Genomic DNA, 15908 nt, shown 5'->3' on the forward strand with positions numbered 1-15908 from the left:
GCGCGGGAGGCACTGGACAGACAGGCCGGGGAGGAAGGGGCGCAGACGGACAGATACCCGAGCGGAGGCGGTCCCGGGTCAGACAGGAGGAGCGGGCGACTAGCAGACGGCGGCTGTCTAAAGGAAAACCGGCAATTTGGGGACCCGGTTCTCCCCCGCCCCATTACCGCAGCCCCCCTGCCCCCACCACGGTCCCTGGTCCTGTCTGTCCGCCCGGGCCCGTCCGGCTGCCCCCAGTGCGGCCGCGCAGCCGGGCCCGGGACAAACAGCCCTAGTGTTGCCAGGCGACGGCGTTCCACAGCCGGTCGCGTCACCGCGGCTGCGCGGGAGGGGGAGGGGGGCGCGCGGAGACGGCCGCCGCGGCGTTTGTTGACGTTACCGGGCAACCGCTGCGGTGCTGCCGGGCAACGCCGGCCGATTGTTCTCTCTCTTAAAGGGACAGGAGCCTTTTCAAGGAGTAGACCCCGGCCATGTCTCCGGGAGAGGAGAGGGTCGCTTCTCACCGAGGGAGAGAAAGACTATGGGGTGGAAGCTGTTAGTATTTGAACTAAAACATTTGAGATGTTTGTGTGATATTTATTGCACGTGTGCATAAGAGCACTTGTAGGCACCTACATGGGGGCCTGTGGGGCAGAGAGATACGCTAGAGAGATTGGATTCAGATATCTGTTCTGTGACCTTGACCTGTGATTTCCTTTCTCTGAGCCACTTTCTTTTGTGAAATGGCGAAATGGGGTGATATCACCTACCTCCAGGGTACTATTATATGAAATCCTGTAAAGCACCCAGTACATAGTAAGCGCTCTGTACATAACGGGTATAATCATGTTACTAAATAACTGGCATCTGTCGCTATATCACAGAGTTTTGAAATAAATGAAGTGGTGTTTGTAAAGTGCTTACTGGAGCATTGCACTCAGTACAAGGTGGCTGTTGTATTATTACTGGTGTTTTTATAATTTCCTCCTGTCTGAGTAAAGGAGCTTGTGATAGGCATCAAGTGCTGGCAGGCATTGTCTTTCTTGGTGTCTTAGGGTATGAATGCTATGGAATCAGGCAGATGTGTATTGATCCCTGGTCCTGCAGGATCCTGGCTGTGTGACCCTGGACAAATGACTTGCCTTTTCTTACCCTCAGTTGCTTCCTTGGTGAAATTTGTCATCCCTCACACCAAACAGGGTCACTTGTTGGTAATGATCCCTAGGGGTGGGTTCCGCTCTCTCTGGGTGTGCCAGGTCAGTGCCCCATGTCAGTTGCATGACTCACGGGTCTATGTTATGTAAAGTTCCTAGATTCTGCACAGAGGGCAGGTTATATAAATGTGTTTAATGTGCATCCTACATATCAGGCCCGGGGGGGGGCCTTGGAAAGCCTGCGGTTGCCAAACTGGCATGGACTGCTTCTAGGAAGTAAGAACTATAAAACGTGGATCAGGTGTATTTACACTCTAATTCAAAGGACCATATGCCCCTCTTGGGTCTCTGACTCTTAAGGTGTCTCTCTCTCTCTCTCTCTGCATCTTTCTGATCCTTATCTTTGTCTCTGTCTTACCACCTCTATGTATCTCTGTTACTCTGCCTCTGTTCCTCCAAATTCCTTTCTAAGTCTCTCTCTGCATCCCCTCCCCCATCTCTCTCTCTCCCTATTTCTGTATCCTCAGTCTCTGTCCATTTCTGGGTCTCTGTCTTTGTGACTCTTTTCTTTCATTACTTAATGAAACTTTATCCCCATCACCAAGTTGTTCCCAAAGGAATTCTAAGAAGGCTCTGGGTAGCAGGGAACCCTGTCTTGCAGCTGATTACGGTATGACATTGGGGTGATGGCCCTCTGCTCCCTGGGCCTCTGCTCTTCTATCTGCAAAATTAGGAAGAGTAAATAGTGCAAGCAAGCAGGGGTCCCCATCACCTGGGACGCTTTTGAAAGGTGGGTTTTTCCAGTCTCACCTGCAAAAGCTGTGGGTCAGAATCTCAGAGAGTGGCCTCAGGGATTACAATATATGACATGTTCCTAACTGATTCTGAGCTGCTGGCCTGAGGCCTCCACACCCTAGTCTTGTCTCAGTGCCAGGTTCTGATGCCACATAATAGTGAGGTTCTACAGAGACCTGGCCAGGGGTGAGTGCCATTCCATGGCAGGTACAGGATCCTGAGTGCAGAGGTGTGAGACAGACAGAGTTTGAGGGTGAGGGTGGGGTCAGAGAGAGACAAAGAGAGCAAGGCAGAGCTGGAGTTAGAGACAAAGAGATATGGCAACAGAGAGATACAGAGACTTAAAGAGATGGAGACTTCTTTTCATTCCATCGCGTGCCAGTCTGCATGCCCATGTGTGCTTGTTCAACAGGTTGCTACAGGTAGCTCTGGGGTGTGCCCGGTCCAGTGCTGTGATTGGGTGTGTCTCCCCCACTGGCCATCTTGGGAGGCAGATGCTGGGCTGGGAGGCTCTGGGTGGACCCTCCTTGCATGTGCCTGCCTGCCTTTAAGCATCCGTGATTGCCTGACAGCTGCGCACCAGCCAGGCAGCATTTTCCCTGTCGGGCCACCACTTGCCTCCCCTGCTGGGTGTGACTGATGAGGGTCCCCCTCCTGGGTTCCTGGGACCTATGTGGACAAGCACTAATTGCTGCCATCTGCTGAGCACCGGCTGTGAGTGGGCAAAGCCTGCCAACCCTGAGTTCAAATCACTGTCCCCTCCCATCCAAGTCACTGTCATCTCCCCCTGGACCATGGCAGTCCTCTCCTCACTGGTCTCCCTGTCTCCATTCACCCTTACCCCACCCCCAGCCCCTCAAAGTCTGTTCTCCACATACAGCCAGAGAGATCCTGTTAAAAAAAAATCTCAGTCAGGTCACATCCTTCTTTTGCTCAAAACCCTCCATGGGGCAGTGCGATGGTGGCTCAGTGGCAGAATTCTCATCTGCCATGCCAGAGACCTGGGTTTGATTCCCTGTGCCTGCCCATGCAATAAACAAACAAACAAAAACAAACAAAAAAACCACACACACAAACACAAAACCCTCCATGGTTCCAGACTCGGAGTAAAAGTCTCTCTGACCCCACTGCCACTCCCCACTTTTCTCCAAGGCCTCTGCACTTGCTCTTGCCTCTCTCCGGGTGGGGGTGGGGGATGCTCTTACCCCCGAGATCTGCCTGGCTTCTCCCTCATCAGCTTCCAGTCTGTGCTCAAACAGCACTTTTGCACTTAGGCCTTCCCTGTTTAAAATGGCACCCCCCCCCCCATCCATCTCTGCTGCCCCACCACTTATCACCTGCTGTTGTGCTTGCTTAACTCGTTAATTTATGTTTGTTTATTGCCTGTCATTCTAGACTCCGTCCCCCTCCCCCAATCCCCCAAAGTGTCAGGACTAGGAGGCCAGAGACCTTTGCTTTCTTCTCTGCCCTGCCCTACCGCAGAGCCTGACCCCTCCTACATGCTCCGCAAAGAGCTGGCGGACGTAGGAACGATGGCCGGAATGCCTCGGGAATCTAGCCCTGAGCTCCAGGTCTGCGAATTCACTGAATCGTCCCAACAGCCTGTTTGCTAAGCCCTGCGTATTAATGTGCCCATTTGACAGATACGGAAACTGAGAGTCAGGAAGGGGAAGTCCCTGTGACCGAAGCGCAAAGGCCCTGACACCCTAGACAGCTTGTCCTGCCGTCAGAGGCGTCCCTGCGGGTCGGGGGTTGGTGTGTGTTTCATTTCGCTAGGTCTGTGATTATTTCTGGGGCCCGTCCTTACTCGCCTTATCCGGGTGGGGTGGGAGCGCCCTCCCAGCCTTGGAGGCCAGGCCCGGGAATCCGCGCGCCGGCCCCGCCTCGGCGCGTAGTCGGGACCCTGCAACCCGGCCGCCCGCCCAGCCCGCGCCCCGCCCGGCTGGGCTCGCCCGGGGCCGCCCGGGGGGGCGGGGCCTGTTGCCCGGAGACCAGTGTTTTGCCACCGCAAACTGGGTCTCTGGGCCACCGCGGGGGGGCGGCCTGGGAACCCGCGCCGGGCGTGGGAGCGGGCTGGGCGGCCCGGGGCCGGGGCGGGGAGGGCTGAGCTGCTGTTTTGGGGAGTGGGGGGAGAACTGCTGGGCGGGATTTGGGGGTACGAGGTAGGGATATTGGGGCGGTTTGGGGGAGGTGGGGAGGAATTTGGGGAAGAATGAAAGCTACTGGGGGAAGCTTGGGGGAGCCAAGGGAGAGGATTGGGGGGTAGGATAATGAGGTGTGGTTTGAGGGGGCCGGAAGAGGGGCTCTGGGACGGGTGAGTAAAAGAAAGGGACGGGAAACTGGAAGTTAAGAGAATTCGGGAATTACAATCACGGATAGGAGAGCAGGGAACTTGGACGGGCGGGGGGTGGTTTGGGAAGCCTAAAGGAGGGGGGAGTGTAAAGGACGGTTATTTGCGGGGTCGAGGAAAGAGGCGAATTGTCGGGAGTAAAAGAATGGAGTCAGAGAGTTGGGGGGCACTGAGAGATCAGCGTCCCTGGGGAGAAGGAGGAGGCTGAAATGAGCAGGAAGCAGGGGTGAATCAGAGGAGGGGGCGCCTTGCCCACTTCCAGGCTCCTGGCGGGAGGGGACCTCTCAGCCCATTGTCCCCAGCCGGGCCAGGACATCCGGCCACGTCCCTCGGGATGAGACGTCGGGCTATGTGACACTGGGGGAGGGGCCGGAGTCGGGGCTCCTGGTTCCTCGCCACACCCCATTCCATGGGAGGGGGAGGGGGAGGGGTCCCGAAGCGGTCGGGTGACGTCGGAAGTGGGCGGAGTCCATCAGAACGCGATCCCGTTCCCCCCACCGCCACCAGGGACGCCTTGGTTGAGGCGGTCCCGTGACCAGAGCTGTTAGCCAAGAGGGTAAACTGAGCCCTAGAGGGTGCTGACCCCTTTCATTTGAGCCATTTATTCAGCAGAGATACCTGAAGCACCTACTGGGGGTCCGAGGTTATGGGGACGCGGTAGTGAGCTAAACTGACTCTGGGCCGATCCCTCATTCTGAGGTCAGACTGATTCCATCTCAAACGGACTGGGACTGACCCTGCCCCAGTTTGACGCCTGACCGTGGCCCCACTGGCCCCAGCCGAGTCCTCTGGGGACCCTTCCCTATGAGAGGGGCCAGGGGTGGGGTGGTGGGCATGGGGAGGGAGAAAACAACCCCCCAGTTCCTAAGTCCCCGAGGGCATACAGCCCCCCACCAGGGCCTGCCATTTCCTCTTGGCCTTATCCCCCCCACAGGGGATGACGAAAGATGATGGTCTTAGGCAGATGTCGAATCACCCTGATGACGACACAGCAGCTGACTGCTGTCACCATATCCCCAAGGTGTCATCAGGCAGCCTGAGTCTCTACTCATAAACACCTCTGGGGGCCTGAGGGTCTGAGGATGGGGGCGTTGCATGGTTGCTGGTGGCACCTCAGTATCCAGAGGGGAGTGATTTACTCCCATCCAAGCCCTTCATCAGAAAGTTCTGGAAGGTGCCTTCCTAGCTATACTTATTCCTCCTCCAGGCAGCTTTCCTTGAATTTCTTCCCCTCCCCCAGCCCCCTGGGCTCTGTTCTCTGGCATTCTGACCTGCCCTCTCTGAACTCATCCACTCCCAAGTCTTCAAGTCTGAGCTTCAAAGCCTTTGCCCCACTCTGAGCCTCATTTTCCCCCTCTCTACAATGGGCACATAGTAATGGTGTCTGGCCCACACTTTGGTTGTTGAGCAACTGGAGCAAACTCACTTCTGTGATGGGCTCAGCACAGGCCTGGGACACTTGTGAGAGTGCAGTAAATCTTATTGGCTATTGGCAAAAAGGAGGCAGAGGGACTGTTTTGGTTGTAAAAAGTTTTAACCCTATGCCCTGAGCAGGACAGCACAACCTCCATGTTCCTCTCACCCAGATCCAACGGTTAATATATTTTAATGAGATCAAAAAAGTAAAGTGCAGAGCTGAGACTATAATATGCTTTCATTTGTGTACCAAAAAAACCTATATATATTTATCTCTGCACAGATTATCTCCTAAAAGATACACAGGAAATAATTAACAGTGAGGGTCAGAAGGAGGGAAACTTATGTTTTCCAGGTATACCCTTTTGTATTTACCAAAACACTTTCCAAAAGTAAAAACACTTTTTTTCTTTTTTTTTTTAATATTTAAAAATCACCTCTGTGGACTGACTTTGAAACTGATTTGGACAGCCTGGCCCCACACCTGATACTTCCTCCTCAGGAATGGCCCAACCATCCACCCCGCCACCTGTGTGGGGACCTGGGCCTCATCCTGGCACCCTCCTTCTCCCCACAGCCTCTCGGCCCCCAAGTCTTGTCCTTCCTGCCTCCTGACTGTTTCTCAAATCATCCTCTCCCCCACTTTTCTCTCTCTGGCCTATATCTACAAGGCAGCCAGAGAAGTCTCACTAAAGCACAAACCTGTCCCTGCCCAGAACCTGCCATGGCTCCCCAGTGCCCTTGAGGGAAGAGGCCAGGGTCCTCACCACGACCCCGAGGCCTTTTGTGGTCTGATCCAGCTTCAAAATTCCTTCATCCAGTCACATGGCTCTTCTTGCCTTAAAGGGTCCTCCAGCTCAATCCCCCACCCCTCCCCACCCCCTACCTGGCCGCTGAGTCCCTGAGGCCATCCAGACAGCATCAACAATGATGGGGCGCCTGGTTGGAGCTTGGTGTCCAACAGGGCCAGGGACTTCACCCCCACTCGAGGCTGCCTCCCACCCACAGCTGAGATGTTCTGCCGGAATTTTCACTGATCCCACATCTGCCTACTGTGCCAGTTTCAGCTCTGCTCCCTGGGACCATAAAGAAAGGGCAGTTTCTCCATCTTGAGAAGTTGCAGGGATTAGAAGGTGTAGGCAGTGTGCCTCCGGTGGACTTCCGGAAAGTGCAGTATAAGCTCCTTGAGGCCCAAGGCGGATTCTTGGAGTAGCTTCTCCAAGAGTGGAGTCACAGGAAGGATATCACGATGGGGAGTTGCCATAGAGGATCCAAGTGCAGAGGGGAGACCCGGGCCCCAAAAGAACAGGATTCTGTGTCCATGGTCTGGAGCTGTTTTGTCCAATTGCAGTGAGGAAAGAATCTTAGATAGTGGAGCTGGGACTGGGGAACCAAGCCTTAAGTAACCCTGGTGATGGAGAGACGCTAACCTTGGTGACAGAAACCTACCTTTGTCCCTGCCCTTAGGCCCTCACCCCACCCTAAGTCCCGCCATGGTTCCTATCTGAATCCGGACCTGCTCACAAGGATGAGCCCTGATGCTGGTTCAGCCTAACCTCAGTCCTCAAACGGGCCCAAATCTGTCCCCCTCTCACCCCCAGACCCATGCCTGAACCTCACCGTCCACTGTAGACAGGAACCAAGAGAGCAGAGCCTCCCTCACCCTCCCCAAATACAGAGTGGGCCAGAGGCAGGGGTCTGGGGATGTGGGTGGGAGGGATAAGAAGGGCAGGTCTGCGGGCCGGGCTAGGTTGGGGGATAGATGAGTACAGTGGGAACAAGGTTGGGGTGGGGGAGAAAAGCTTAGACTAAAGGTTAGGCTAAGGAAGGGGGAGGGGGATTCTAGCCAGGGATGAGGGAGGAAGGTGAAGCTGAGGAGAGAGTGGGGGGGGTTAGGGGATGGGGAAGGATATAATGTGAGGGATGGATTTGGGGGGGGGGTGAAGTGGCGCTGGTGATGGGGTGGGGGTCGGCTGCGGTGGGGGTAGGGCTGGGTCGCTGCCCGCTGGGCCAGGCAGAGCCCAGCTCCGCTCTCCCCCGCCCCTCCGCTCCCTCCCCTTTCCGCTCCCCGGAAGCGCTGACTTGTCCTGCCTTATCTGGGGGCCGCTATTTCGGGCTCCGTTCGGAGCGCGGCGACTATTTTTAGCGGAGCTCGGGTAAAAATGGACGCGGCGCCGCGCGGGTTCCCGAGGCCGTGCGCGCCCCCTCGCGAGAATCGGGGGGCCGGGGGCGCGCGCGGGCCTGAGTCACCTCCCTCCCGCCCCCTTGCACGGCGAGGAGCTCGGCTCGCGCGGTCCTCTTCGGTTCCTGCGCTCCCGGGAGCCCGCAGGGTCCAGAACTTTCCAGGAGCCTCCGGACGCGACGCCCGCGGAGCCCCGGCGGCTGAGGGTGGATTTTGGAGCAGAGGCGCTGCGCGCCCCCTGGTGGCCGCCGCGGGAACCGCGGACGGGAGCTTTTCCCCACACCCGTTTCGTAGATGAGGAAACTGAGGCCCAGGGAGTCGCAGGGTAAGAGCCTTGGAGTATGAATCGCAAGATACGGTCGTTCAGTTTCAGCTTGGACACCTCCCTTAATGGGGAGCTCACTACCTCTCAGAAAACTAGGTACTTTATTTTTTGTTTTACCTTATTCTTGTCCGTTTGGATTGTTTTATTAATAGTATTTTATTCAGCCATTCAACGAATATTTATCCAGGGCCTACAGTATGCCAGGCACTGTGTTTAGGTGACGGCAACACAGTTGTGAACAAGACAGACAGATATCTCTGTCCTCAGGGGGCTGACTTCTTAATCTGGGAAACAGTAAACTAATAAAGTGCATTGAAATTGTAGTATATGTTGTAAGGGAAATCAGAGATGTGATATATTAAAATAAAGGACACTTTGGTCAGTGATCAGAGAAGGCCCCTCTCCGAGGAGGTGACACTTTCCAACCAGAGTAACAAGAGAAGGCATTTAAAATGATGATCTGATCTAATTCAACCCCCACCATCTCATTTCATAGATCTGGAGACAGAGGCTGGGAGAGGAACCAGAAGGCGATAGAGCTTGCAGAGGGTAGATTGTGGAATTGTTCAGCTTCGGCTTGATTTCCTCCTGTGCCTGGTAGGTCATTACCTCTTGGAATATAAACACCATTCATCATTAGCAGTAGTAAAATTGATTACTATTTTTAAAGAATAGCTGTCATTTATTTCCAGCACCTGTTCACTGCGGAATAGTCTCCTAGAAGCCTTATTTGCATTTTTTTCACCAAATCCTCCCCTAAATCCTAGAGAGGTGAGGTACCATACCCATCCCTAATTAACAGATGAGAAAACTGGTTTTCCTCATCCCCCCACCTCCCAGCCACGTGAACATCTAGCTTTTTCTTTGAGAACCCATCCCTTTCTAAATTTCAGTTCCCCTGGTTAACTTGGGGCTCACCACATCCTGTTTTTCCAGGGAGGGGCATATGACCCAGACCCAGCCAATCAGAATATTCCAGTTCTATCCTCCCAGAACAGTGATTGGGTTCAGGGGTGTGTAGCCCAATCTGGGTTAGTGAATGCTGGCCCTGGGGTTTTTGCTAGCACTATTGGGTAGGGTGCTCTTTCTTTCCTTTGGTGTTGCTAAAAGGGTGGGATGTGAGCTGCTGGGACCATCTTTTTCATATCAAAGAGAGTCTGCCTGAGGGAAAACACACACACACACACACACATATACCAGTATGGAATCCAGTGATGGCACTTGACTTTAAATCACCATTCAAACTCCTGGATCAAGCTGTGACTGAAGCTGGTTTCCCCCTGGACTTTTTCTTATGCGAGCCAATACATTTCCCCTAAACCATCTTGCACTGTTTCTGTCATTTACATCTGAGAGACTCCACCCCATCTGAGAGACCCCTCCCCAAGCCCCCAGTAACTGGCTATGACACCCCTCACCACTCCTCATCCTTGGGAATGGATGGCTGTGTTCCCAGAGGCCCCCATTCTGCATACACTGTGTTCCCCGAGAAAGCAGAGACTGCTTGGGAGAATTCATGCCTCCTGTATGTATGCAGCTGGGCTCCCCACTTGCAGGCACTCCCAAGGGGGTACTGGATCTGTGTCTCCACTTCCCTTCAGGGAGACTGGGATGAGAACCTGGGCATAGGGGCTGCTCTTCTGAGTAGGGCTGCTTCCCGCAGTCATCCCTGGCTGGTGGTGAGGTGACCCGACCCCTCGCCCTCTCCCACTATCAGGACTTCAACCTCTTCTGAGCTCTGACAACCTCCCAGTCTCAACCCTGTCACATCTCTTTTGCTCTGGACTCATGTATCCAGTAGCCTTTTGCTTGCCTCCCCCCTGGATGTCCCCCTGGATTTCACCCTGACCTCAACAACCTACTTTCACACCTGCACCTCCTCCTCCTGGGTCCCCAGCCCAGGCACGGTCGCACTGCCCTCTTTACCTGAGCCTGGGCCTCATCTGGGATGCTTTCCTGTTATTACCCCCCATCACTCCTCTCTATTCTTTTTTTAAAGAGTTCGCATGTTCTCCCTCCTCCCCCTTCCCGTGAACCTACCCTGAGCCCTATTTGACAGATTCACCCCCTCCAGCCTTCCCCACCCTTTTCCCAGGTCTCCTGCCTCAGTTTCCCCCACTCTCCCATCCATTCTCCATTCAGCAGCAGCCAGAAGGATCTTGCTAAAGAAAAAGGTGCCCCTCTCAGGTCCCTCCCCTGCATAGAACCTGCTATGGTTCCCAACACCCCAGTCACCAGACCTACAAGGCCCGGTGTGGCCTGAACTTTGCTGCCGTCTCTAATCCCCTCTCTTGCTCCACACACACACCTTTCCCCCACACATATTCACTCTACCGTCAAACAATACCCTAACCGGTCAGTCGCCTTTTCCCAAACCTACCATGCGCCGGCATGTCCCCCAGCCCTGAACGTTCAGTTCCCTCTGCTGGAATGCCTTTCCACTCTTGCACATCTAGTAAACATTCCCTTGTACTTCAAGGTCCACCTCAACCATCCCCTCCTGTGAGAATCCTTCCCTGGTTCCCTCCACCCAAGCCTGCTCCCCTTCAAGAAACTCAGGTATTCTCCCCTGTGCCGTGTGGTGAACCCTTTCCCTGCATGTCTCACCCAGGGGTTAGAGACAAACACTCCCTCTTTTGTTGCTGGATGATGAAAGAAACAGAGCCTCAGTGAAGACAAGTGACTCACCCCAGGGATCACAGCCAGGGAAGGGCTGGGGTCAGGATTTGAATTCAGGCCCTCCGTGCAGCCTGGCTTGTCTGACTGTTTATCACTTATCTCAGCTTTTGACATTTTTATTTTATGACATTCTCAGTAGAGTCATGCAGGCACCTAATTTACAAATAAAAAATAAACTCTTTATCATGGTGGGCCCAGAGTCCTGCAGCTGACGCTGTGGGGTGTCTCGGCTCGGCGGCCTCTTCCTCAGGGCAGGGTGGGGCTGGGGGATTGCGTACCACAGCGTCCTTTCCAGTCCCTGCTTGGGACATAAACATTAGTCGCTATGCTCAAACTTGCTTTGGACGTGGATTATTCCTGAACACCAGGAGAAATCCCGGGGGTCAGGGGTCCTGGGGCCAAGCGGGAGTGTTCCCTGACAGCCAATTCTGTTGGGCTGGCACTGTCCATTAGCACCGCGATGCAAGCCACGTGAGTACTTCCAATGTCACAAGGGGAAACAGGTGAAAATAATTTGGGGTATGCATTTTATTTAACCCAATGCATCCAGTATGTTATTATTTCAACGTATACTCCGTATCAGCAAAAATTAATACGATCCCTTACATATATTTTTTTATCGCTCTGCTTTCAGAATTTGGCTCCCGGCACACATCGTTTTGGATTAGGCATATTTCAAGGACTCAGTGGCCACACATGGCCAGTGGCTGCTGTACTGGACCATTTGGTATTGACCAGAGCGTGGCTTCCCCCAACTCTAGGCTCAGCAGAGTCTGGCTCTCCAGGAGGCAAAATGGGAAAGAGCTGAAGCCATGGACTCTGAAGCCAGCAGACTTGCCGGCGTTAAAATATTAGCTCTGGAATTTTCAAACTGCGACCTCGGTTTCTCTGAGCCTCAGTTTACTTGTCTGTGAAAGAGGAACCCCCAACAAAACAACCTCATGGGAGCTGTGTGATGGTTAAACGAGTTAAGATATATGGAACCCTTTGAACAAGGACCTGACACAATTTAAAAGCAGAAAGAAAGACAAACAAAAGAGGCAACGATAGTTAAATACAATACAGGGTTCTGGGTGGGATCTAGAACTGGAGGGGTCTCTTTTCTCTTAATCACTTATCCGACTTGCAGGTGTGTTGATGAACTCTGGGAGGGGAAAAAGAAGGAAAGAGGCCCAGAAGACTTGTCCCCTTCCCAAGAAGTCCCCATACGATCTAGAATTAGCTATGTGTGCAGCAGAGTCAAATATGTGAGGACATCAAGACTGAGGTGAGGGGCCTACAGCCATGGATAAAACAAAGTCCCTGCTCTCATAAAGCGCCTTGGCTATGGGGATGCCAACTGAAGCCCTCCAGATTGCATTTTTACAGACTCTTGGGGCCGTAAGGAGAGAAAGCATGATGGACTGGGATCCAGAAGGGTCTTTGGTGCTCCATCAGTGTTGTCCTGGAAGAACTCCGCCTCCCCAAATACAGCTGTGCTAGAAGGAAATCGGATGAATGGAGTGAGGTCATTGCCTCCTTCTCTGTTCTCCTGCCTGAGGATCCATGAAAGGTCCTCAGATACCAGGTTGGGGAAACAAACCCAGGGAAGCAGATCTAAGGCTCCATAGAAAGATGGAGGCCTCCTGGCCAAAATCCCCGTACAAGGACCCAGAGGTTCTCAGCAGGTGAATAGAGATGATCTTGTTAAATCAAGGGTGATATTTGAACTCTCTGTATTTAGCCTCCTGGGTCAGCTCTTGGTCATTGTTTCCATTTGCTAAAGCTGCCGGAATGCAATGAACCAGAAATAGGTTGGCTTTTATAATGGGGACTTATTAATTCACAGTTCTTAGACTGTGAAGATGCCCAACACAAGGCATCTGGCAGGACGATACCTGGACTTTGAAGACAGGCTGCTGACATCCGGGGCACCACGGGAAGGCACGTGGCTAGCGGCTGCTGGTCCTTCTCTCCCAGGTTTCGTTGCTTTTAGGTTCTGGCTTCAGTGGATGCCTCTCTCAGCTCCCCTGGGTGTGTCATAGTCTCAGCTTCTCTGCGGCTTCTCCTAGCTCGCTGGGCTTTTCCTGGGGGTCCTTTATCCTCTTATAAAGGACTGCAGTCAGGGGATTAAGACCCACCATGAATGAAACAGGTCATTTCTCAAATGAGGTGGCAATAACCTCATCAAAAGGTCCCACCCACAATAGGTCTGCACCCCAGGAAAAGGCCCAAAAGAACGTGACCCTTTCTCGGGTACATAACAGCTCAAAAACCACCAGTCAATTATTTAGGCAGGCTATTTAGGCTGGCAGCTTCCTAGTATTAAAAAAATAAAAAGGGGTAATCTTCCTTGTTTGCCCTGCAGAGGGAATGGGCCAATCTGAGTGCCTTCCCCAGCACCAAAGGTTTCTTGACTGTTTTTCTAAGATAATCTAACACATATCCCTAAGGAAGGAGTGTTATTTCTTTCAATATCTCCTGTGAGTAGCTGTTCATATGACTGATAAAATCATAGAACTTTGGAACCAAAAGAGATCCTAACAAAACTTCATTTTCCACATTTATAAAATGAGTGCTATATTAGAGTATCTCTAAATATCCTTCCAGCTGTAAAAGTCTATGGTTACGTGTGTATAAGTGTGTGTGTGTGCACATGCACATAAAAGGAAGTGAGGTTATAATGTATCAAGTTGGATTTTTTTTAAACAAACATTCAAAAATGTATCCGTGACCCATTTTTTGAAGTTAGTCTCCGTAGAGTATAAACATGAAAGCAATTTTTTTCTTACCCACCACCCTGCATTAAACTCACTCTATAAACCATTTTTTCCAAGCCCCGGATGAAATCTCAGGCAGGTCCACAACTTTTCCAAGGTCAAGAACTAGCCTGTCATTTTAAAGTTCAGGACAGCCCAATTTCTTTTCTTTTTAACATTTCTTCCCCCTATTATTTATTTTTATTCGGTATGTTTTACTCATCTGTTGACGAGGTAGATAAAAGGAGCATCAGACACAAGGTTTTCACAATCACACAGTTACATTGTGAAAGCTATATCATTATACAATCATCTTCAAGAAACATGGCTACTGGAACACAGCTCTACATATTCAGGCATTTCCCTCCAGCCTCTCCTTTACGTCTTGACTAACAAGGTGATATCTACTTAATGCGTAAGAACAACCTCCAGGATAACCTCTCCACTCTGTTTGGAATCTCTCAGCCATTGACACTTTGTCTCATTTCACTCTTCTCCCTTTTGGTCTAGAAGGTTTTCTCAATTCCTTGATGCTGAGTCTCAGCTCATTCTAGGATTTCTGTCCCACGTTGCCAGGAAGGTCCACACTCCTGGGGGTCATGTCCCATGTAGAGAGGGGGAGGGTGGTGAGTTTGCTTGTTTCGTTGGCTGGAGAGAGATAGCCCAGTTTCTTAAAGAAACAAATTTCGAGGGGGAAACTGTGTGGGGTGGGTGGGGGTGGGGGTGAGTTGTAATATAGGAACTCTATTTTCTGTAAATCAGCAACTACTTAAAAAAATTAAGTCTTTCTAAAAAGACAGGAAAAAGAATGGCGGAGAAAAGTTTCAGAAGGACATGATTGGTAGGGAAAGGAAATGGGAAGTTAAGACTTAAAATATACAGAGTTTCTATTTGGAATGATGAAAATATTTTGGTAATGGGTGATGGTGATGGTAGCATCATATTGTGAATGTAATTAACAGCACTGATATATATATATATATATGTGAATATGATTAAAAGGGGAAATGTTAGATTGTATATATGGTAACAGGATAATTTTTTAAAAATCCAATAAACTGCAGTATGCAAACAGTGAACTCTACGTTAAACCATAGACTTTAATTACTAGTACAGTCATAAAAATGTGCAATCATCAATTGTAACAAATGTTCCACACCAATGTAAGTGTTGATGGTGGGATGGTATCTGCGAGTCTTGTGTTTTATTCATGATTGTTCTGTAAACCCACAACTTCTTTAATTTAAAAAAAAAGTGTTTGAAAAGGGCATGATTGGAACATAAGAAAAATTGGAATTTAGACCGTAAACTTTTTGTCAATGTTAAATTTCTTAAACTTAACTACATGAAACCTTTAATAGGCAGGAGATTTTGTAGGTTTGTCCAGTGTGAGGCCCCGATAACTCCCAGACTGACTTTAACAGTGAATAAAGAAGTATTTGCAAAGTCGCTTTGGGGGAATGGGGAGAAAGGTGGAAAATTCAACTTCCCCATTTGGAGAATTCCTGATATTCTCACAAGCAGTGGGGACAACCAAATCAATAGGCTGAGCCCTCAACCTTGGGGTTTGTTCATATGAAACTTATCCCCGCAAACGATAGGCTAAGATTCTTCTTAAAATTAGGACTAAGACTCACCCCCAAGAGAACCTCTTTTGTTGCTCAGATGTGGCCTCTCTCTCTCAGCCAAAACGACAAGCAATCTCACTTCCCTCCCCTTCCCCATGTGGGACATGACTTCCGTGAGTGTAAACCTCCCTGGCAACTTGAGACAGAAATGAGCTGGGACTCAGCATCAAGGGATCGAGAAAACCTTCATCACCTAAAGGGGGAAGTGGGAAATGAGACAAAATAAAGTGTCAATGGCTGAGAGATTCCAAACAGAGTCGAGAGGTTATCCTGGAGGTTATTATTATGCATTATATAGATATCCTTTTTTAGCTTAAGGTGTAATGGAGAGGCTGGAAGGAACCACCTGAAACTGTAGAGCTGTGTTCCAGTAGCCATGTTTCTTCAAGATGATTGTATAATGATATAGCTTTCACAATGTGACTGTGTGAATGGGAAAACCTTGTGTCTGATGCTCCTTTTATCTACAGTATGGACAGATGAGTAAAACATATGGATTAAAAATAACTAAATAATAGGGGGAACAAATGTTAAAATTAAAAAAAATTTCTTGAACTTGATAACTGCACTTAAGGTGGTTACATATGTGAATATCCTCGTTCGTAGGAAATGTACACGGAAGTCTGTGTTAAAGGAGTGTGTATGCAGCCTACTCTCAAATG

General features: G+C 50.9%; 1 long non-coding RNA gene across 1 annotated transcript; it reads left to right on the forward strand.

The window, feature by feature from the left end:
- The first annotated feature begins 8196 nt into the window (after nt 1–8196).
- LOC143660192 (uncharacterized) lies at nt 8197–13887 on the forward strand. The gene is made up of 3 exons (XR_013163874.1): nt 8197–8297; nt 8698–8798; nt 11515–13887. It is a non-coding gene; the product is annotated as an uncharacterized LOC143660192 (long non-coding RNA).
- Nucleotides 13888–15908: the final 2021 nt, after the last annotated feature.

This window comes from Tamandua tetradactyla, chromosome 16 (assembly GCF_023851605.1).
Source record: "Tamandua tetradactyla isolate mTamTet1 chromosome 16, mTamTet1.pri, whole genome shotgun sequence".
NCBI classification, from domain to species: Eukaryota; Metazoa; Chordata; class Mammalia; order Pilosa; family Myrmecophagidae; genus Tamandua; species Tamandua tetradactyla.